The sequence below is a fragment of the Pongo abelii genome, chromosome Y, assembly GCF_028885655.2.
Source record: "Pongo abelii isolate AG06213 chromosome Y, NHGRI_mPonAbe1-v2.0_pri, whole genome shotgun sequence".
Taxonomy (NCBI): Eukaryota; Metazoa; Chordata; class Mammalia; order Primates; family Hominidae; genus Pongo; species Pongo abelii.
In genome coordinates, this window is record NC_072009.2 from 48,563,618 (window position 1) to 48,589,306 (window position 25,689).

A 25,689-nucleotide genomic window follows, 5' to 3' on the forward strand; every position below is an offset into this window, starting at 1 on the left:
GGTTTGATTTCCTTTTCTTTTCTTTTCTTTTTTGAGATGGAGTTTCAGTCTTGTTGCCCAGGCTGGGGTGCAAGGGCACAATCTCGGCTCATTGCAACATTTGCCTCCTGGGCTCAAGCTATTCTCCTGCCTCCATCTCCAAAGTAGCTGGGATTACAGGCATGTGCCTCCATGCCTGGTTAATTTTTTGTATTTTTAGTAGAGGTGGGGTTCCTCCATGTTGGTCAGGCTGGTCTCAAACTCCCAACCTCAGGTGATCTGTCCACTTCAGTCACTCAAAGTTCTGAGATTATAGGTGTGAGCCACAGTGCCCAGCCTGGTTTTCTTTTCTTGTGTTTGTTTGCTAAGCATGATGGTTTCCAGCTTCATCCATGTCCCTGGAAAAGACATAGACTTATCCTTTTTTATGGCTGCATAGTATTCCATGCTGTATATTTACCACATTTTCTTAATCCAGTCTATTATTGATGGGCATTTAGGTTGGTTCCAAGTCTTTGTTATTGTGAACAGTGCTGAAATAAACATATGTGTGCATGTGTCTTTATGGAAGAATGATTTATAATCCTTTAGGTATATATCCAGTAATGGGATCACTGGATCAAATGGTATTTCTGGTTTTAGACCTTTTAGGAATTGCCACACTGTCTTCCAGAATTTTTGAACTAATTTAAACTCCCACTAACAGTGTAAAAGTTTTCCTATTTTCCACATCCTCTCCAGCATCTGTTGTTTCCTGACTTTTTAATAATCACCATTCTAACTGGTGTGAGGTGGTATCTCATTGTGGTTTTGATTTGCATTTCTCTAATGACTAGTGATGATGAGTTTTGTTGTTTTTTTTTCACATGTTTGTTGGCCACATAAATGCCTTCTTTTGAGAAGTGTGGTTTGTTTCCTTTGCCCACTTTTTGATGGGGTTGTTATTTTCTTGTAAATTTAAGTTCTTTGTAGATTCTGGATATTAGCCCTTTGTTGATGGATAGATTGCAAAAATTTTCTTCCATTCTATAGGTTGCCAGTTCACTCTGATTACAGTTTTTTCTGCTGTGCAGAAGCTCTTTAGTTTAATCAGATCCCAATTGCCAATTTTGGCTTTTGTTACCATTGCTTTTGGTGTTTTAATCATGAAGTTTTTGCCCATACCTATGTCTTAAATGATACTGCCTAAGTTTTCTTCTAGGGTTTTTATAGTTTTAGGTCTCAGGTTTAAGTCTTTAATCCATCTTGAGTTAATTTTTTATAAGGTGTAAGAAAGACATACAGTTTCAGCTTCCTGGATATGGCTAGACAGTTTCCCCAACACGACTTATTAAATAAAGGATCTTTTCCTCATTTCTTGTGTTTGTCAGGTTTGTCATCAGATGATTTTATGTGTATGGTCTCATTTCTGAGTTTTCTATTCTGTTCCATTGGTCAATGTGTCTGTTTTTGTACCAGTACCATGCTGCTTTTGTACCAGTACCATGCTGTTTTTGTTACTGTAGACTTATAGTTTAGCTTTCAGTTGGGTGGTGTGATGCCTCCAGCTTTCTTCTTTTTGCTTAGAATTGTTTTGGCTATTTGGGCTCTTTTTTAGTTCCATAAGAATTTTAAAATTGTTTCTTCTAATTCTCTGGGGAATGTCAATGGCAGTTTAATGGGAATAGCATAGAATTATTTTACAAATTACTTTGGGCAGCATGGCATTTTCACAAATTAATTCTTCCTATCCATGACCATGGAATGTTTCTTCATTTGTTTGTGTCCTTTCTGATTTCTTGAACAGTGGTTTGTAGTCCTCCTTGAAGAGGTCCTTCATTTATCTTGTTAGCTGCATTCCTAGGTATTTTATTCTCTTTCTAGCAATTGTGAATGAAATTCATTCATTCATGATTTGGCTCTCTGCTTGTCTGTTGCTGGTGTATAGGAATGCTAGCGACTTTTGCCATTGATTTTGTATTCTGAGAGTTTGCTGAAGTGGTTTATCAGCTTAAGAAGCATTTGGGCTGAGATGTTGGGGTTTTCTAGACACAGGATCATGTCGTCTGCGGACAAAGATAATTTGACTTCCTCTCTTCCTATTTAAATACCTTTGTTTCTTTCTCCTACACCATTGCCTTGGCCAGAAAATTCAATACAATGTTGCATAGGAGTGGTTAGAGAGAACATCCGTGTCCATGTCTGTTTTCAAGGAGAATGCTTCCAGCTTTTGCCCATTCAGTATGATATTGGCTGTGGGTTTGTCATGTATAGCTCTTATTAGTTTGAGATATGAGCCTTCAATAGCTAGTTTATTGAGAGTTTAACATGAAGGGATGTTGAATTTTATTGAAGGCCTTTTCTGCAACTAATGAGATAATCAAACTCTTTTTGTGTTTAGTTCTGTTTATGTGATGAATTACATTTACAGATTTGCCTATGTTGAAGCAACCTTATATCCGAGGGATGAAGCTATCTTGATCTTGGTGGATCAAGGTATCCTTATCAGTCTTAAGTTCAGTCTTTTTACATAATCATATATTTCTTGAAGGTTTTGTTTATTCTTTTTTGTTCTTTTTTCTCTATTCTTCTCTTCCTGTCTTATATCAGACAGATAGTTTTCAAGCTCTGAGATTCTTTCCTCCACTTGGCCTATTCCCCTAATGATACTTGTGGTTGCATTGTGAAGTTCTCATGTTATGTTTTCCAACTCCATTATATTCCTCTCTAAACTGAATATTCAGTTTATTCCTCTCTAAAGTCAGTTATATTCCTCTCTAAACTGAATATTCTGATTATCAGCTCCTGTATTTTTAAAAATAATTCTTAACTTCTTTGCATTAAGTTGGAATGTGCTCCTTTAGCTCAGTGAAATTTGTTATTACCCCCCTTCTCAAGCCTACTTTTGTCAATCCAGCCATCTCAGCCTCTGGCCAGTTCTGTGCCCTTGCTAGGGAGGTGTTGTCATTTAGAGAAGAAGAGGCATTCTGCCTTTTTGAGTTTTCGCATCTTTGTGTTGATGTTTTCTCATCTTTGTGGGCTTATCTACCTTTGATCTTTGATGTTGCTGACCTTTGAGTGGGGTTTTATGGAGTCTTTTTTGTTGATATTGTTGTTGTTGCTTTCTGTTTTCTTTTTAACAGTCAGGCCACTCTTCCCAAGGGCTGCTGTGGTTTTCTGGGGGTCCACTCTGGACCATAGTTACCTCAGTCTCTCCTGCACCTGGAGGTATCATCAGTGAAGGCTGTGAAACAGCAAAGATGGCAGCCTGATCCTGCCTCTGGGAGCACAAGTCCAAGGGGATACTGACTTGATGTCACCTGAAACACTCCTGTAGGAGGTTTCTGGAGGCCCCTGTTGGAAGGCCTTGCCTGGTCAGGAGGAAGCAGTTCAGGGATTGCTTAAAGCAACAGTCTGGCTGCCCCTTCACAGAGCAGGTGTGCTGTGCTGAACCCCAGGAGTCTCCAGGGCCAGCAGACTGGAAAGGCTAGGTTGGCTGAACTGGGGAGACAGTAGCTACCCCTCTCCCTGGGGACTTCATCCCAGAGAAAAAAATTAGAGTTCTGTCCATAGAACTCTGGCTGCAGCTGTAAAAATCAGATAGGGAGGTCCTGTCCAATAAGGAGTTAAGGAAGCAGACTGGCCACAATCAGGCACAGCAGCTGTGCTGTGTTATGGGAAACTCTTCCCGGTCCCTGGTGCCAGTAGGCTAGAATGGCCAGAGTATGCAAAATTCCTGGGTTTCCATGCATGCCCCAGTGAGCCAGCCAGTACTCTGCCGACACTTCACACAGACTTTGGTGTTTCAGACCAAAGTCCATGATGGCTGGGTTCTTGAGGGCATCTCCTGACTTGCAGGTTGCAAAGATCCATAGGAGAAGCATTGTTTCCTGGGCACATTCTCACAATCACTCACCGCTTCACTTGGCTGTCAGTGGGGGCTCCCCTAGCTCCATGCCACACCTGGATGGGCCATCACTCCACTGCTTTTCCTCATGCTCTGTGGGTCAAGCTGTCTGCCTAGTCAGTCACAATGCAAGAATCTGGAATCCTTAATTGAAGGTGCAGAATTCACTGACAGGTTTCATTGCTCTCCATGAGAGCCACAGGCCAAAGATGCTTCTAATTGGCTAGCTTGACCCTATATAAAGTATGATTTCTTAATACATGAGATGTTTTAAATGCATAACAATAATGATATTTATCACAAATAATATTTTGTCTCAATGTGGTATAAAAATTGCTGATAAATCAATTCCTTTTTGATTACCACAAAGCTATCTGGAAATGTATCATTTACCCTTTATAAAATTTTTGTAGAGTTAATAGAACTTTACTGAGGGGAGGGTGGCAATATGAATCATGATTTCAAATATCGTATTAATTGTTTTTAATTTTGTGGTTTTTAAAACTGAATTTATTAAATTGGTTATATATTAATTTAGGTAACACTATGTGGTGATGAGAGAATAATAATTTGCAAAATATTAAAAATATGAGTTCCTTATTATAAAAAGTCCTCGGTTTTATATTATTACCATTTCCTTTGAAAGTTTAAAATTGTAATTTTCTAATTAAACACATATTCACAAATGTGACTTGTAAATGTTAATATTTATTATCATTATTATTATTTTTTTTTTTCATTTGGTAGGGATAGGATTTTCTGGTATCTATTCTTCTTTAAAATAAAACATAGAGAGAATGGAATCAAGAAAGTTTAAAACACAAAGAAATACAATGATGATCATACAGATTATTCATTTGTGGCTGGCCAGAGCCTAAAAATATCAAGAAGAAACAAGAACAATAGAAAACCTACTGGTCCCTGAACATTATAGAATTTATAATTTCTCTTACAAGTATTCATGATACAAATCTCTGTACTTTGCACATTTAAGAGATGTAAAATCAGAGTGCAGAGACCTCACCTGATCCTGATAAGAGCAGTGAAAATACAAAGGATGTGTCTCAATCTCCTCCCAACTCTACAGTGGAAACAGTTGCTCTGGTTACCTTATTACAGAGATACACAGAGACATGATGGTCAAAGAGCTTGCACACTTTAAAAAAGAAATGTTGGCTGGGCACGGTGGCTCATGTCTCAAATCCCAGCACTTTGGGAGGCCAAGGCCAGTGGATCACAAGGTCAGGAGTTTAAGACCAGCGTGGCCATGATGGTAAAACCCTGTCTCTACTAAAAATACAAAAATTAGCCTGGCATGCTGGCAGGAACCTCTAATCCCAGCTGCTTGCGAGGCTGAGGCAGGGGAATTGCTTGAAACAGGTAGAGGTTGCAGTGTGCTGAGATGAAGCCTCTGCACTCCAGCCTGGGTGACAGAGTGAGACTCTGTTTCAAAAAAAAAAATAGAAAGGAAAGGAAAGAAAAAAAAGTTATATTATGTTGAGATTAAAAAATAAATAACTTTATTTGTCTACAGATCTTCATATTCTACCTAGTTTATATTAAATTTATAAACAATATACATAATAAAAGAGCACACTGGGCTTTTATTATTATTCTGATAACTTCTTTTTCAACACCATTTTTCCATATTGTATATACAGCATTGTAAGACTTATGACTGGTCATTGACAAAATATACAATATGTATATATTTGTATACAGTATCTAGCTCTGTCATTCTTGCTGGAGTGCAGTGGCATAATCATAACTCACTCTAGATTCAAACACATAAGCTCAAACAATTCTCCCACCTCAGCCTCCCTAGTAGCTGGGACTACAGTTATATGCCACCACAGTGGGCTAGTTTAAAAAGAAATTGTAGAGACAGGGTGTTGCTATGTTGCCCATGGTAAACTTGAGCTCCTGGCCTCAAATGATCCTCCAATATTGGCTTCCCAAAGTGTTGGGATTACAGGTATGAACCACCATGCCCATCCTGCTCATATATTCTTCAATAATGAGAAAGAAAAACCTATCACCAGGAAGAAATTTTAGAGGTTTCCAACTAACAGTTATTCTTTTGTCATTTCTGCATTTCACAAGGTTCTTTTCATGGAAATATCTAGTTAGAAAGAATAATACTTTTCTAAAATTATGAGCTTGTTTTCTCAGGTTGCCAACTGTTGCCACTGCACTAACAGACCTTCCTTCATCTGTCACATGAAACTCTCCTCATCACTTTATATTTTTGATAACCAGTTATAGGTCTTACAGTGCTGTTTATAGAATATGATCAAAGTGGTGGTGGCCAAGAAATTATCAATATAATAACAAAACAGCCCAGTGTTTTATTATATAACTTTATATACATTTAATTTAAGCCAGAGTACAAATATCTGTAGACAAATCATGCCATTTAAAAAAGAAACTCAACAAATTTGGCATTATTATAAAGATAAAGAAACAGATTTATCATGCTCTATTTTCTTTAAATTATTTTTTATTACATTCTCTTTCTTTGCTTCAGACATCTAGTCTAAACATCTGCAGTATTTGTGAACAGTCTTTTGTTTTGGTACATTTAATGGTGATATTATTCCCACAATTACTCATAGTTATATATATGTTTAAGGACTTACACAATTTTGAAGGTAAAGGGAGCACAATAAAAATGAACTTGATTTGCATTGTCTGTCTCTGAGAGTGCTCAGGGACTTCATTCTCAGCCCAAGGACAATCTGGTTGCCACGTTTTCTGGGGAGAGCTCAGATATACATCCTAATTTATATTTTTAATGTATCATTTGGGACTCAATTTTCTTTTATACTCTTGCCAACTGCAATGACCTCTAAGGATTTTTCTTTTTTTTCCCTACATCTGTATGATATTATTGTAAATATTATGCTACTTCTATAATGGATGCATCAGATTCACTGTAAGGAAATACAAGAAACACAGTAAAGTTTAAAATTGGGATAAGCAATGAAGAAATTTTTAGTATAGCTATGCAATATTTGCATATTTTTGTGTAATACGTTTAAGCACTTATTGGAAGATATTTATACAAATAATAACGTTACCTACCCAAAACTCAAATTGAGTCAAGTGTCTTATATATTTTTAATTTTCAATTTTTGTGGGTACATAGGTGTATATATTTATAACATACACAAGATATTTTGATACAGACATACAAAGTTAAATAATTACATAACAAAGAATTCAAGCATTTATTTTTTGAGTTGCAACAATCTAATTACTCTATTTATTTTAAAATGTACAACTATGTTATTATTGGATATAGTCACCTTATTCTGCTATCAAATAATGACTCTCATTCATTCTTGTTGCAGGAAGTCAGGGACACCAAATGGAGAAACTGGCTGAAGCCATGGTAGAACATAAATTGTGAATATTTCATAGACATTTGTTAGTTCCCCAAATTAATACTTTTATAATTTCTTATGTCTGTCTTTACTGTAATCTCTGAACATAAATTGTGAGGATTTCATGGACATTTATCACTTCCCCAATCAATACTCTTGTGATTTCATATGCCTGCCTCCACTTTAACCTCTTAATCCTGTCATCTTCATAAGCTGAGGATGAATGTAACCTCAGGACCTTGTGATGATTGTGTTAACTGCATAAATTGTTTTAACAATACGAAACCTGGGCACCTTGAAAAAAGAACAGGATAGATAACAGTGATGTTCAGGTTATCTAAGGAGATAACCTTAAAGTCTGGCTGTCTTTGGGCCAGGTGGAATGCAGCCATATTTCTCTTCTTTTGAAAGCAAATAGCAGAAATATTGCTGAATTCTTTTTCTCAGCAAGGAACATCCCTGGGAAGGAGACTGCCTTCCCAAGGAGCAGTATCTGAAGTGATCACTTTGCAAATGTCTGTCTTTTACAGTTGTAGATAAGGGATGAAATAAGCCCCAGTCTCCCATAGCACTCCCAGGCTTATTAGGATGAGGAAATTCCTGCCTAATAAATTTTGGTCAGACCCGTTGTCTGCTTTCAAACCCTGTCTCCTGATAAGATGTTATCAATGACAACGTGTGCCTGAAACTTCATTAGCAATTTTAATTTCACCCCAGGCCTGTGACCTCACCCTGCCTCCATTTGCCTTGTGATATTTTATTACCTTGTGAAGCATGTGATTTCTGTGTTCCACACCCTATTCATACACTCCCTCCCCTCATTAAAATCACTAATAAAAAATTTGCTGGTTTTATGGCTCAGGGGGCATCATGGAACCTGCTGATGTCTGATGTCTTCCCCAGACACCCAGCTTTAAAATTTCTCTTTGTACTCTTTCCTTTTATTTCTCAGACTGGCTGACACTTATGGAAATAGAAAAGAAACCATGTCAAATATCAGGGGCTGAAGTTCCCCCAATATCTGGCACCCATATGGTCTTTTTTTTTTCTAAAATTGCATGTGGGAACCCAATTCTCTTTTGTAGGTGCTGGGAGATATCATCAGTTTGGTCCACAGATATGTGTGTTTGACTCCCTGATGACTGGTGGGTACTCTGTGTATGGTCTGGGTTAACTATGGGTCATGTGGAGTCTAAACATAATGCTTATCTCTGCTATATTAAATTCCTGTTCAAACAGAGTGGTGTGGCCAGGCATGATGTCTCAAGCCTGTAATCCCAGCACTTTGGGAGGCTGAGGTGGGTGGATCATGAGGTCAGGAGATTGAGGCTATCCTGGCTAACACTTGGAAACCCCATCTCTACTAAAAATACAAAAAAATGAGCTGGGCATGGTGGCAGGTGCTTGTAGTCCCAGCTGCTCAGGAGACTGAGGCAGGAAAATGGTATGAACCCAGGAGGCAGAGCTTGCAGTGAGTGGAGATTACATCACTGCACTCCAGCCTGGATGACAGAGCAAAACTCTGTCTCAAAAAAAAAACTGGGCAGTGTTCGAGTGCCTATGGAAAATATGTTCACACTATTCAGGGCAGTGGAAGAATACTGTCCTTGGTTTCCTGAAAACAGAACCTTAGATGTAGAACTATGCAATCATGTTGGTGCAACATTCCGGGAACTGGTCTCCACAGGGAATTATGGTCCTTTCACTGTTTGGGGTGATTGGGCCTTGCTACATGCCATTGTAATACCTCTTCAACTTTCCTCTCCCACATGACCTCTGTTATCTCAGCAGCCTCTCCCTTCATCTACTCTGCCCCCACCTAACCATGCTGAAAATTCAATGTCTAACTCTGGTGACTTTGCCTTAACATTACCCCCTGATGATCTTCTTTTCATGAAGAGCCAGTACTTGTAGCTCCTGTGGCCCTGACTCACATAGCCCAGGACCATATATATGCTAATGCTTCTCTTTCCAAACCTCCCGAGTCACCTAATGGCTCTTGGGCCAAACTACCATTTACCTGTAATTCTCCAGGCCCCCCATCCCATCCACTACAGCCCCTCACCCTTCTGTCATTTTGATTCCACAACTGGTCTGCATCATTATGTACCTCTTAATCTTTCTTTTTAAAAATAATTTAAGGGTGTTTGTACTCAGTATGGTACTACTTCTCCTCATGTTGAAATGGTATTACAAACTTTTTGTGCTGAGATCTTTTTACTTCCTTTAGACTCCGGCCTTTTGGCAAAAGCTGTTCTAATCACATCTCAGCCTGGTGGTCAGAAAAGGCCCATTTGCAGGCTCAGGTAAATCAGACTAATGACATTCTAATTACTGAAGCTCAACTCATAGTCTCTGATAGTTTCTTTGATAGTTATGCCCAATTAAACTTTGATGCTTTTAACACTAAACAAGTAACAAAGATGTGTATGGGGAGCTTAGGATAAACTACATGCCCCAGGCCAAACTCCTGTTTCTTTTACTACTGTTAAGCAAGCTCAATTGCTTTTACTACCTAATATCATTTTAAACAAAGGAGATAAGACACGTGGCCCTGGGCAGGCACTCTGGCAGTGAAAAGGCCACTTATTGGATTAATATAATTTCTAAATAATGTCCCATCTGCACCATATGCATTCAAGAAAAAAAGTTTGAAGGCATAGTGGATACTGGGGCTAATGTTTCTGTTATTTCCTCTAGTTCATGGCCTTCCTCCTGGCTTAAACATCCTGCTAATATGGGTCTAGCAGGTGTTGGAAAAGCCAAGGAAGTTCATGACAGCACACTTATCTTGCCTTGCACTGGACTGGCCCTGATGGTCAAAAGGGTATAATTCAGCCTTATATCATGCCAATCTCCATTAATCTTTTGGGTAGAGATTTACTGGCACAATGGGGGGCTGAAATTAATATTCCACATAACTCTTATAGTGTTCCCAGTAAGCATATGATGGAAAACATGGGGTTTGTTCCTGGGCTTGGTATCAGACCAAAGCATGAAGGGATTACTAAACCCCTCCCTGTTACTGTAAAAGAAAACAGGGCTGGTTTAGGTTATCCTTTTTAGTGGCAGCCACTGCCATGCCTCCTGATCCGACACCTTTGCAAAGGAAATCTGACACACCCATTTGGATTCAGCAGTGGCTGCTTTCTAAAGAAAAACTGGAGGCTTTAACTCAGTTGGTTTTTGAACAGTTACAAGTTGGAAATATGGAACCTTCTCTTTCCCACTGGAATTCTCCTGTGTTTCTAGTAAAAAGAAATCAGGCAAATGGCAGATGGTAACCAAATTAAGGGCCATTAACACTGTAATTAAACCTATGGGGGCCATCCAACCTGGCATGCCTGTCCCTGCTTTAATACATAAAATTGGCCTCTCATATTTATTGATCTTAAAGATTATTTTTTCCATATTGCTTTACACAAATTGCATTGCAAAAAAATAGTTTTACTGTACCATCTACCAATAATCAGGAGCCTGCAGCTCATAATCAATGGAAAGTACTTCCTCAAGGAATGCTGAACAGCCCTACAATCTGCAAGCTTTATGTTGGACAAGTGCTGTCACTAGTTTGAGCCCAATTTCCCCAGGCCTATATTCTTCATTATATTGATGCTATTGTAATTGCTGCCCCCACTGATAAGGAATTAATTGACTGTTATCAAAGTTTGAGCTGCCATGTTACAGAGGCTGGATTACACATCACTCAGGATAAAATTCAATGATCACTCCTGTTCAATACTTAGGAATGGTGGTCAATAAACAATATATTCAACCTCAAAAAGTGCAAATTAAGAGAAATTCTTTGAGAACTTTAAATGACTTCCAAAAACTTTTGGGTAACATTAATTATTTAAGACCTACTTTAGGTATTCCAACCTATTGATGGGGTGGGTTGTTCCTCCACACCTGTGAGTGTTTCTCATTGGGTGGGAGGAGAGACTTGGAAAAGAAAGAGACACAGAGACAAAGTATAGAGAAAGAAAAAGGGGCCCAGGGGACCAGCATTCAGCATATGGAGGATCCACACCAGCCTCTGAGTTCCCTTAGTATTTAGTGATCATTGTTGGGTGTTTCTCAGAAAGGGGGATGAGGCAGGATCATAGGATAATAGTGGAGAGAAGGTCAGCAGGTAAACATATGAACAAAGGTCTCTGCATCTAAAAAAGGTAAAGAATTAAGTGCTGTGCTTTGGATATGTATACACATAAACATCTCAATGCCTTAAAGAGCAGTATTGCTGCCCGCATGTCCCACCTCCAGCCCTAAGGTGGTTTTCCCCTATCTCAGGAGATGGAATATACAATCGGGTTTTACACTGAGACATTCCATTGCCCAGGGATGGGCAGAAGACAGATGCCTTCCTCTGGTCTTAACTGCAAAGAGGTGTTCCTTCCTCTTTTACTAATCCTCCTCAGCACAGACCCTTTATGGGTGTCAGGCTGGGGGATGTTCATGTCTTTCCCTTCCCATGAGGCCATATTTCAGACTATCCCATGGGGAGAAACCTCGGACTATACCCGGCTTTCCAAGGCAGAGGTCCCTGTGGCCTTCTGCAGAGTTTTGTGTCCCTGGGTACTTGAGATTAGGGAGTGGTGATGACTCTTTAAGGAGCATGCCGCCTTCAAGCATTTGTTTAACAAAGCCCATCTTGCACAGCCCTTAATCCATTTAACCCTGAGTTGACACAGCACATGTTTCAGGGAGCACATGTTTCAGGGAGCACATGTTTGGGGGTAAGGTTACAGATTAAAATGGAGTCTCTTATGTCTACTTTCTATACAGACACATTAACAATCTGATCTCTCTTCCTTTTCCCCACACCTATGAGTGCCTAACTTGTTTTCTATGCTGTGGGGCAATTCTGATCTCCGCAGTCCCAGGACTTTGGTCACTGAGGCTTTACTAGAATGGGAATACAGAGGAAAGAATCCAGACCAACCAGTTATCTAGAGTACATCCATTTCAGTCTTTTCAGCTTCTGGTTATCATTTCATTGCATTCTTCTACGGGACTAATAGCTCAACATAATGATTTAGAGGAGTGGTGTCTTCTTCCTTATTCTGTGTCAAAAACTATGTCTATCTGGACCAAATAGCCATCTTAATTGAACAGGCATTGTGTAGAATACTTAAAATTTCTGGATTTGATCCTAATTTAATTGTAGTTCCTTTAAATCAGCTCGAAGTTCAAACCGCCTTTCAACATTTGGTACTGTGGCAAATTCACGTGGCTGATTTTATTGGCATAATTGATAATTGTTATCCAAAGAACAAATTGTTTGATTTTATAAAGATGACTTCTTTGGTGGTCCCTCAATTAACCAAAGATTAGCCCATTCCTGAGGCTGTTACAGTGTTCACTGATGGCTCCAGTAATGGCAATGCTGGCTCCAGTAATGGCAATGCTGGTTATGTAGGTCCTACAAACAAGCTTATTTCTACCCCTTATACCTCTGCTCAAGGGCAGAATTAATTGCTGTAATTACTGCCTTAAAGGATTTCCCCAAACCTTTAAATATTGTCCCTGATTCTACTTAATGTGGGAAAGAGGATATGCTTGTGTTTCACCAGGAGATCATCTAACAAAAACCACAGAGAAAATACATCTATGTCAGAGACTGCCCTCAGGCATGGTGAGATCCATGCCAACTCCTTAAAAGCTGGCACAACAAATCAAAATGGGTCTAATTCAATCCTCCCTGATGGCAATGGAGACCCATCTAACTAATCTGACTTCTCCTGATTACCTTTCTTTTTCTCCTTACAAACCTAAAATTCTCACCATTTCTATTAGTCTAAAAATAACATCCCTCTGTTCTCTTCTTCCTTCAACACTAAATCTCACTTACACTAGGTTTTACTTAATAATTCTCCTCACACTTTCTGTCTCACCAGTTTCCTCTCACACTGATTTATCTGCTACACATAATTCTTCTTATTGGGCTTATGTGCCTTTTCCTCCACTTATTCAACCTCTCACCAGGATAGATGCTCATGCAGAAATCTACACTAACAATAGTTGAGTGGATGCCTGGAGCTAGAGATCACCATTGCCCTGCTCAACCAGGAGAAGAAGGCACTGCAATTAATGTTACCATGGGTTATAAATACCCCACTCTGTGCCTTGGACATACACCTGGTTGTATCCATCCAGAAACTCAAGTCTGGCTGTTTATATTCCAGAGAGATCAGCTACAAAGGAACTGGGATATTTGGTCTCCAGCCTCTCCCTTTCTCCTTTAAAACAAATGAAAGGGGAGTAATGGGAGATAACCCATACTTTCAATATAAACCTGCAGGAAAACCATGCCCTAGAAATTTTGAGGGCACATCTAAAACTTTAATTTGGGAAGGTTGTGTCAACTCACATGCAGTAATATTTAAAAATGACTCATAATGTTTAGTAATAGACTGGGCACCAAAGGGCTATTTATAAAACAACTGCTCCTCTGGTGGAAAGGAATGCCTGGAGAACACTTCTTTTATTTCTTTCAGGAGAAGGAGAATCATCACTCTACTTTGCACAGGAGGGTTAGCTCTTTCCTTCCCTTAAAATAGGAAGATAAAGACAATACCACCGAGGCCTCATATGATACTCCACATTCTGAGCCCAGAGCACCCAGAACTTTGGAAATTGGCTATTGCCATGTCTGGACTGTGAGTATGGGAAGGTGAAACTATTCTGTCTTTTGTCCCCATTACCATCCCCTTCTGTCAGTATCAACATAGATCCAGACATTCTGCTTTACTTACCTCCAACCTGACTATTCCCATACAGGGTTGTGCTAAGCCTCCTTACATGCTGTTAGTGGGAAATATCAAATTTTGGATGAACAATCAAACTGTCCAATGCATTAATTGTCATTTATACACTTGTATTAACTTCCATTTTGACTCCAAGCAAAGTGTAATGTTGGTTAAAGCTCAAGAAGGAATCTGGATTCTAGTAACTTTGCCCAGACATTGGGAATACTCCCCCTCAATACATTTAATTAATGAAGTGTTACAGAAAAAACATCTAAGAGAGTTGTTTTCACTTTAATCACTGTGATCATGGGCCTAATTACAGTCACTGCAATGGCCATCACTGCTGGAATGGCGTTACATCAATCTATTCAAATGGCTCATTGTGTTAATGGTTGGCAAGCCAATTCCACCCAAATGTGGAATTCTCAACAAGGCATTGATCAAAAATTGGCTAATCAAATTAATGATTTAAGACATTCTGTTATTTGGCTTGGAGATCCACTAGTGAATCTCAAACATTACATGCAAATGCAGTGCGATTGGAAAAATTCAGATTTCTGTATCACCCCTTATTCCTATAACAAGGCTGATAATTCATGGGAAATGGTCAAAGAACACCTTCTGGTTAGGGAAGACAACTTACCATTGGACATAACTAAATTAAAGAAACAAATTTTTGAAGCCGCTCAAGCTTATTGTGCCTGGAGTTGAGGCATTAAATCAGGTAGCAAAAATCTTTATGGACTAAATACCATGACTTGGATTAAATCTATTGGGGTCTCCACTGTAGTAAATTTTGGAACTATGTTTCTTTGTTTGATCGGCTTTTCTTTAGTATGCCAGACCAGTCAAAGAATCCTGCATCAAAATCGAGAGAATGAATAAGCCTTCATCCCCATGGCACACTTATATAAAAAGAAAGTGAGTGATGCTGCAGGAAGTCAGGAAGCCCAAACGGAGGGACTGGCTGAAGCCATGGCAGAAGAACATAAATTGTGAAGATTTCATGGACATTTATTTGTTCCTCAAATTAATACTTTGATAATTTCTTATGCCTATCTTTCCTACAATCTCTGAATGTAAATTGTGCAGGTTTAATGGACATTTATCACTTCTCCAATCAATACTTTTGTGATTTCCTATGCCTGTCTTTACTTTAATCTCTTAATCCTGTCATCTTCATAAGTTGAGGATGAATGTCACCTCAGGACCCTGTGATGATTGTGTTAACCACAAAAATTGTTTAAACAATATGAAATCTGGCCATCTTGAAAAAAGAACAGAATAACAGCGGTGTTCAGGGAACAAGTGAGATAACCTTAAAGTCTGGTTGCTTGAGAGCTGGGTGGAACAGAGCCATATTTATCTTCTTTCAAAAGCAAATAGGAGAAATAGCACTGAATTATTTTTCTCAGCAAGGAACATCTCTGAGAAGGAGAATGCATTCCCAATGGGAGGTCTCTGAAATGGCCGGTTTCAGAATGTCTGTCTTTTACTATTGTAGATAAGGGATGAAATAAGCTCTGGTCTCTCGTAGCACTTGCAGATTTATTAGGACAAGGAAATTCCCACCTGATAAATTTTGGTCAGACCTGTTGTCTGCTCTCAAACCCTGTCTCCTGATAAGACGTCATCAATGGCTGCATGTGCCCAGAACTTCATCAGCAATTTTAATTTCACCCCAGTCCTGTGATCTCACCCTGCCTCCATTTGCTTTGTGATATTTTATTACCTCATGAAGCATATGATCTCTGTGACCCACACCCTATTCATACACTCCCTCCCCTTTTGAAAATCACTAATAAAAATTTGCTGGTTTTACAGCTCAGAGGGCATCAAGGAACCTGCCAACATGTGGTATCTCCCCTGGATACCCAGCTTTAAAATTTCTTTCTTTGTACTCTTTCCCTTTATTTCTCAGACCAGCTGAAATTTAGGGAAATAGAAAAGAACCCACAAAGAATTATCGAGGTGGGTTCTCTGATACATTCTAGTTCTTTTTTGTACCCATGAAAAATGCGCACCTCACCCTAGCTCCCCACTATCCTTCCCAGCCTCTGGTAGTCATCCTTTTGCTCTCTATGTTCATAAGTTCAAGTGGATTGATTGTGAGACCCCATAAATAAGTGAGAACATGTGATGTTTGTCTTTCTGTTTCTAGCTATTTCACTTAACATAATGATTTCCAGTTCCATCCATGGTCTTGCAAATGACTATTTCTCATTCTGCTTTATGGCTGAATAGTACTTCATTGTGTATATGTACCACATTTTTAAATTAATTCTTGATGGACACTCTGGTTGCTTCCAAACCCTAGCTATTGTAAATAGTGCTGCAACAAACACAGGAGTATAGATATCCCAATATATTTATTTCCTTTCTTTTGGTTATATACCCAACAGTACGATTGCCAGATAAGGTGGTAGCTCAATTTTTAGGTTTTTAGGAAATTCCAAAGTGTTCTTTATAGTGGTTGTACTAATTTACATTCCCACCAACAGCATAAGAGGGTTCCCTTCTCTCTAAATTGTCTCTAGCATTTGTTATTGCCTGTATTTTGAATATAAGCCATGTTAACTCCAGTGAGATGATATTGCACTGCAGTTTCAATTTGCATTTCTCTGTCAGTGATGTTAACCACCTTTTCATATGCCTGCTTGCCATTTTTATGTCTTCTTTGGAGAAATATATATTTAAATATCTTTGGCCTTTGTTGACAAGTTTATTAGATTTTTTCGAGCTCCTTATATATTGCAGTTAATAATCCTTTGTCAGATGAGTAGTTTGCAATTATTTTTTCCCATTCTATGGGTTGTCTCTTCACTTTCTTGGTATGTTATATTTTGTTGTTCATTTTTTAATTTTATTTTTCCATAAGTTATCAGAGTACAGATGGTATTGTTACATAAGTAAGTTCCTTAGTGGTGATTTATGAGATTATGGGACACTCATTACCCAAGCAGTATACACTGCACCATATTCTCAGTCTTTTATCTCTCACCTCCCTCCCACTCTTATCCCAAGTCCCCAAAGTCCATTGCATCATTCTTATGCCTTTGTGTCCTAATAGCTTATCTCCTACATATTAGTGAGAACATATGATGATGAGTTTTCCATTCCTGGGTTACATCACTTAGAACAACAGTCTCCAATCTCATCCAGGTCACTGCAAATGCTGTTAATTCATTCCTTTCTATGGCTATATAGTATACCATATATATATGCATACATACACACACATATATGTGGTTATATATATGTGTATATATATGGTTATATATATGTGTATATATATGGTTATATATGTGTATATATATGTGTGTGTATGTATATGGTTTCATATATATATGTGATTTTATATATACATAAATATTTCTTTATTCACTTGTTGATTGATGGACATTAGGCTTGGTTCCACGATTTTGCAATTGTGAATTGTGCTGCTATAAACATGTGTGTGCAAGTATCTTTTTTGAATAATGATTTATTTTCCCCTGAGTAGATACCTAGAAGTGGGATTGTTGGATCAAATGATAGTTCTACTTTTAGATATTTAAAGAATCTCCACATTGTTTTTCATAGTGGCTGTACTAGTTTACATTCCCACCAGCAGTGTAGAAGTGTTCTCTGTTTACTGCATTCACAGCAGCATCTACTGTTTTTTTTTATTTTTGGCTTGTAGTAGGTAAGGTGATACTGCATTGTGGTTTTGATTTGCACTTCCCTGATCTTCAGTGATGCTGAGAATTTTTTTTTATGCTTGTTGGCCACTTGTATATCTTCTTTTGAGAACTGTCTATTCATGTCTTTAGCCCATTTTTTGATGGGGTTGTTTGTTTTTGTCTTACTGATTTGTTTGAGTTTGTTGTAGGTTCTGGATATTAGTCCTCTCTCAGATGTATGGACTGTGAAGATTTTCTCCCACTCTGTGGGCTATTTCCTCTGCTGACAGTTTCCTTTGCCATGGAAAAGCTCTTTAGTTTAATTATGTACCAGCTATTTATCTTTGTTTTTATTGCATTTGCTTTTGGGTTCCGTTTATCCAGTGTTCTTGAATTTTTATAGTTTCAGGAATTGGGTTTAAGTTCTTAATCTATCTTGAGTAGATTTTTGTATAAGGTGAGAGACGAGGTTCCAGTTTTATTCTCCAATATGTGGCTTGCCAATCATCTCAACATTGTGTGTTGAAAAGGGTGTCCTTTCCCCACTTTATGTTTTCATTTACTTTGGCAAAGATCAGTTGTAAGTGTTTGGGTTAATTTCTGAGTTCTCTATACTGTTCCATTGGTCCATGTGCCTAAAAATTATACCAGTATCATGCTGTTTTGGTAGATATGGCTTTACTGTACAGTTTGAAATCAAGTGGTGTGATGCCTCCAGGTTTGTTATTTTTGCTTAGTCTTGGTTTGACTTTGCGGGTCTCTTTGGGTTCCATATGAATTTTAGAATTGTTTTTGTAATTCTCTAAAGAATGATGGTGTATTCAGATGGGGATTGCATTGAATTTGTAGATTGTGTTTAACAGAATAGTAATTTTTCACAATATTGGTTATACCCATCCATGAGCATGGAGATGTGTTTCCATTTGTTTGTGTCATCTATGATTTCTTTTCTTTCTTTCTTTTGTTTCCTTTCTTTCTTTTGTTTCCTTTTTTGTTTGTTTTCTTTCTTTCCTTCTTTCTTTCTTTCTTTCTTTCTTTCTTTCTCTCTCTCTCTTTCAAGGAAATTTTGCTCTTGTCACCGAGGCTACAGTGTAATGGCATTGTCTTGGCTTACTACAGCCTCCACCTCCTGGGTTCAAGTGATTCTCCTGCCTCAGCCTCCTGAGTTGCTGAGATTACAGGCAGGTCCCACCATTCTTGGCTACATCTATTATTTTTTTCAACAGTGTTTTGTAATTTTTCTTGCAGAGATCTTTCGATTCCTTTGCTAGATATACTCCTAAGTTTTTGTTTGTTTGTTTTTTGCAGCTATTTTAAAAGGGGTTGAGTTCTTTATGTGATTCTCTGCTTGGTGGCTGTTGGTGTATAGAAGAGCTACTGATTTGTGTACATTAATCTTGTATCTGGAAACTTTGCTGAATTCTTTCGTCAGTTCTAGGAGCTTTCTAGAGGAGTCCATAGGGTTTTCAAGGTGAAAGACCATATGATCAGCAACCAGTGACAGTTTGACTTCCTCTTTACCGATTTGGATTTCCTCTATTTCTTTCTTTTATTTGCTCGCTCTGGCTCAGACTTCCACTACTATGTTGAAGAGGAGCAGTGACAGTGGATATCCTTCTCTTGTTTCAGTTCTCAGAGGAAAAGCTTTCACCTTTTCCCCATACAGTATTATGTTGGCTGTGGGTTTGTAATAGATGGCTTTTATTACATTAAACTATGTCCCTTGTACACCTATTTTGCTTTAATCATAAAGTATGCTAGATTTTGTTGAATGTTTTTTCTGCATCTATTGATATGATCATGTGAGTTTTGTCTTTGTTTATGTGGCATATAACATTTATTGACTTGCATATATTAAACCATTCCTGCATCACTGGTATGAAACCCACTTAATTATGGTGGATTATCTTTTAGATATGTTGTTGGATTCAGTTAGCTAGTATTTTGTTAAAGATTTTAGCATTTGTATTCATCAAGGATATTGGTATGTAGTTTTCTTTTTGGTTATGTCCTCCCATGGTTTTGGTATTAGGGTGATGTTGGCTGCATAGAATGAATAAGGAAGAGTTCCTTTTTTCTCTATCTTGTGGAATAGTGTGAAAGGATTGGTATCAATTATTCGTTGAATGTCTGATAGAATTCTGCTCTGAATCTGTCTTGTCCTCAGCCTTTTTCTGTTGGTAATTTTAAAATTACCATTTCAATCTTGCTGCTTGTTATTGTTTTGTTTAGGGTATCTAATTCTTCCTGATTTAAGCTAGGGGGGATATATTTTTCCACGAGTTTATCCATCTCTTCTAGGTTTTCTAGTTTATGAGCCTAAAGATGTTCATGGTACCCTTGAATGATCTTTAATATTTCAGTGGTGTCAGTTGCAATATCCCCTGTTTCATTTTTTTAGTGAGGATATTTGGATTTTCTCTCCTCTTTTCTTGGTTAATGTTGCTAGTGGTCTATCAATTTCATTTGTCTTTTTAAAGAACCATGTAGGGAAAAGAAAGAGAGATCAGACTGTTACTGTCTCTACGTAGAAAAAAAAGACATAAGAAATTTCATTTTGACCTGTACCATAAACAATTGCTTTGCCCTGAGATGCTGTTAATCTGTAATTTTAGCCCCAATCTTGAGCCCACAGAAACATGTGTTGCATGGAATCAAGGTTTAAGGGATCTAGGGCTGTGCAGGCTGTGCTTTGCTAACAAAATGTTTAAAGGTAGAATGCTAATAAAAGTCATCATCTTTCTCAATTCTCAAGTAACCAGGGGCACAATGCACTGTGGAAAGCTGCAGGGACCTCTGCCCTGGAAAGCCGGGTATTGTCCAAAGTTTCTCCACATGTGATAGTCTGAAATATGGCCTCGTGGGATGGGAAATACCCGACTGTCTACCCAACTTCACACTCATGGAGGGTCTGTGTCAAGGAGGATTAGGAAAGGAGAAAGGCCTCTTGTAGCTGTGATAAGAGGAAGGCCTCTATCTCCTTCCTGCCCCTGGAAATGGAATGTCTTGGTATAAAACCCAATTGTACATTTGTTCTATCTGAGATAAGAGAAAAACCGCCTTGTATCAAGAGGCAAGCCATGATGGCAGCGATGCTGCTTTGTTACTCTTTACTCCACTGAGATGTTTGGGTAGAGAAAAGCATAAATCTGGCCTACATGCACATCCAGGCATAGTACCTTCCCTTGAACTTATTTGTGACACAGATTCTTTGCTCACATGTTTTCTTGCTGACCTTTCCCACACTATCACCCTGCTTTCCTGCCACATTCCACTTGCTGAGATAGTGAAAATAGTAATCAATAAATACTGAGGCAACTCGGAGACCAGTACCAGTGTAGGTCCTCCATATGCTGAGTGCTGGTCCCCTGGGTCCACTTTTCTTCCTCTATACTTTGTCTCTGTGTCTTATTTCTTTTCTCAATCTCTTGTCCCACCTGACGAGAAATACCCACAAGTGTGGAGGGGCTGGCCTCCTTCAAAACAAACTTTTTGTTTTATTTATTTGTTTTTTTTTTGTTAATGTTGTTGTTGTGGGCAACTTTATTTAGTTCTGCTGTGTTCTTGGTTATTTCCTTTGTTTGCTGGGTTTGGGTTTGGCTTGTTCCTGCTTCTCTAGTTCCTTGAGGTGTGACATTAAATTGTCTGTTTGAGCTCTTTCAGGCTTTTTGATGTGGGCACTTAGGGCTATAAAATTCCCTTTAGCACCGCCTTTGCTGTATCCCTGAGGTCTTGATAGGTTGTGTCATTTTTGTCATTTAGTTAGAAAAATTTTTTTAAATTTCCATCTTGATTTCATTTTTGACTCAATGCTCATTCAGGGACAGGTTATTTAATTTCCATGAATTTGCATGGTTTTGAAGATTCCTTTTGGAGTTTTCAGTTTTATTCTACTGTGATCTGAGAGAATTCATGATATAATTTCAATTTTCTTAAATTTATTGAGACTCGTTTTATGGCCTATCATATGATCTATCATTGAGAAAGTTCCATGTTCTGTTGAATAGAATGTGTATTCTGTGGGTTTTGGATGAAATGTTCTGTATACATCTGTTAAGTCCATTTCTTTTAAGGTATAGTTTAAATCCATTGTTTGTTTATTGACTTTCTGACTTGATGACCTGTCTAGTGCTGTCAGTGGAGTATTGAAGTCCCCCACTATTATTCTGTTGCTGTCTATCTCATTTCTTATGTCTACTAGTAATTGTTTTATAAATTTGGGAGCTCCAGTGTTAGGTGCTTATATGTTTAGGATTGTTGTATTTTTCTGGTGGATGAGATCTTTTTCCACAATATACTCTCTATCTTTGTCTCCTTTACCTACTGTTGCTATGAAGTTTGTTTTGTCTCACATGAGAATAGCTACCACTGCTCGTTTGTAGTGTCCATTTGCATGAAATGCCTTTTTCTATCACTTTCTTTGTTTATGTAAGTCCTTATGTGTTAGGTGAGTCTCCTGAAGGCAGCAGATAGTTAGTTGGTGAGTACTTATGCATTCTATGGTTCTGTGTCTTTTAAGTGGAGCATTTAGGCCATTTACATCAATGTTAGTATCAAAATTTCAGGTACCATTGCTTTCATCATGCTCTTTGTGGCCTCTGTACTTTGTTTTTGCTTTTCAACTTGTATTTTTGTTTCATAGGCCCTATGTGATTTGTGCTTTAATGAGGTTCTGTTTTGATGTGTTTCCAGGATTTGTTTCAATATTTAAAGTTCCTTTTAGCAGCTCTTACAGTGCTGGTTTGCTAATGGCAAATTCTGTCAGCATTTGCTTGTCTGAAATTGACTGTATCTTTTCTTCATATATGATGCTTAGTTTCAGTTGATACAAAATTCTTGGCTGATAATTGTTTTGTTTGAGGAGGGTGAAGAAAGGGCCCCAATCCCATCTAGTTTCTAAGGTTTGTGCTGAGAAATCAGCTGTTAATCTGATAGGTTTTCCTTTATAGGTTAGCTAGTGCTTCTGTCTCACAGCTCTTAAGGTTATTTCCTTTGTCTTAACTTTGGATAACCTACAGAAAATGTACCTAGGCTAAGATCTTTTTGTGATAAATTTCCAAGGTGTTCTTTGTGCTTCTTGTATTCAGATGTCTAGGTCTCTCACAAGGCCAGGGAAGTTTTCCTTGATTATTCCCCCAAATATGTTTTCTTGGCTTTTAGATTTCACTTCCTCCCCAGGTACACCAATCATTCTTAAGTTTCATCATTTAAAAGAATGCCAGACTCCTTGGAGGCTTTGCTCATATTTTCTTATTCTTTTCTGTTTGTCTTTATTGAACTGGGTTAATTCAAAGACCCTGTCTTCAAACTCTGAATTTCTCTCTCCTACTTCTTCATTTCTATCGCTGAGACATTCTATAGCATTTCACATTTCTAAAAGTGTGCCCAAAGTTTCCTGAATTTTTTATTGTTTTTTTTTCTTTAAACTATCTATTTTCTTGAATATTTCTCCCTTCACTTCTTGTATCATTTTTTGGATTTTCTTGTATTGGGCTTCGCCTTTCTCTGACCCCTCCCTGATTAGCTTAATAACTAACCTGAATTGCTTTTGTTATGTTACCAGGGTTGACTTTTTGGTTCTTTCTCATTTGGGTAGCCTCTCTCAGAGGAAAGTTTTATGGCTGAAGACTCTTGTTCACACATTTTTGTCCTATGGGGTGCTTCCTTGACATAGTCCTCTCCCCATTTTCCTATGGGTGTGGCTTCCTGTGAGCCTAAGTGCATTGATTGTTGTCTCTCCTCTCTGTCAGGCCACCCAGCAGGTCTACCTGGCTTTGGGCTGGTACTAGGGGTTGTCTGCAGAGTCCTTTGATGTGAACCATCTGTGGATCTCTGCCATGGATACCAGGATACCAGCAACTGTTCCAATGGGAGTAGTGAAGGGTGCAATGGACTCTGTGAAAGTCCTTAGATTTCGTGGTTTAATATTCTACATTTGTGCTGGTTGGCCTGCCAGAATATGGTGCTTTCCAGAAAGCATCAGCTGCAGTAATGTGGAGAAGCACTGGCAGTGGGCAGGGCCCTAGAACTCCCAAGATTATATTTCCTTTGTCTTCCACTACCAACTTAAACATTTGTGACAATTTCAATATCAGAAATATATGTGTAATCTAATTTATTCTGGTAGCTTAAATTCTGGTAACTTATTTTCTTGTATGCTTCTATCTTTATAATTTAGTTCTCACATGAAGCAGATCTAATATTGTAAATATTTTCAATCTATATGTTTATGTATTTATTCTAGTTGCCCTGGCACAAGGTTATCAATGTTGTTGTATGACCAGCCATTGGCTTTTCACATTTACTACTCTCCTGAATTTTTTCTTGCCTCATTTCTGGTGCTGTGGAAATCTGATATTTTCTCCTCATCTCCATTGTACATTTTAGGGATTCTTGAAACTTTTGATGCAGAAACATCTACACTTCCCACATAAACAAAATGTTTTACTAGATATTTTCTAGCAGACACTGAGTTCTTATGAGAACTCCTCGGTGTCTTTATTTGGGACACCCCCTCCCCAAGATTCCACAGCGAGTAGTTATGTGTATGATGTGATTACCTCATTAATATGTCAAAGTATGGATATATTTTGAACACATTTCTGAAGTTGTAATCCCTTTCTTGATGAATAGTACCTGCACATGAACAGAATTGATCTTTTCTCTGGAGCTATAAGTTAGCACTAGTAGAATCTGTTCTGTAATCCCAGGTCCTTGAGCTCCAGTGTCAATGCTTCCTTCTTTGATCCTCACTGACCCTGGAAATTTACTCCAGTCTCTATTTCTTAATCAAATAGTTACTTAAATTGATCTTCAATTACTTTGTATGTGGTCAGATATTATTTATGGGTTATATTCTAATTCACATTTTTCTGATGTAATTTCACAGAGCCTAGAAAATATCACCCATTGAATATCTACTTCCATGAAGTCAGTGATACATTTTTAAGTCTTAAACATCAATATTTAAAATATTTGTCTCTGGAATTTGCAAATAATGTATATGCCTTTTTTACTGGATAAAAAGGCTAATCACTTTGTTCATCTGATTAGCAATCAAACTTTCTAAGATTTATTTAATACTTGATGTTACTTTATGTTTTATACAAATGTTTATTTCTATGACAGTCTTAGTGTCACCTAATATTATTTTCAATGTAATTTTTATTTATATGAAGATTTGTGTTATACATTTTAATGTCATTTTTATTAAAACTGTAAGTGAAAATAGCTTGAAATAGTACCTAGCACATCATGGATTCTATGTAAATATTCACCACTATATCTCATCACATTTTAAGCAATGAATACCACTCTTCATTTGCTGACATTTTGTTTGTCCTTATTCAAATATGCGTTGGTGTCCTGGCTACATATTAATAAAAGAGAGGAGGTAGGTCCAGATTTACATCTTCATTAAATACTAAGACAAATGGCACATTTTCCTAGTTCTGTTTATATACAACATTATAGTTCTCTCACACTATGAGTGTTATGTACAGCAAGAAAAATAATCTTAACCTTCCTACAACAGATGTTGGGATATTCACAGGTTGTCCACAACTTCCTTCACCCAACATTATTTTTATTCTTACATCTCAACTGCCATGAAAACCTAGAAGAATGAAATACTACAAATTAGAAACAAATTCCCTGCTATATACAAATTGTAAAAGTAAACTCAAGAAGAAAGAGAATATATGCATACTCATGCAGCACGTAAATAGATTAGACTAATGAAAACTCTTTATTTGTCTAGCCCAGGCTTACATAGCTTTACTAGTGAATTCTATTAAACACTTAATGAATAACCAATCCTTCACAAACACTTGCAAAACAGAAAAGCAGGAAAACATCAATTCATTTTTGAGGCCACTTTTACCCAGATAACAAATCAGATGAAAACATCACAAGAAAATAAATGTGCAGACTATTAGCCCTCATGAATAAAGACAGAAATTTTCAAAAACTCTAGCAAACTGGATGAAGCAACACATAAAAATGTTAGACAAACCTGGAATGGTGGT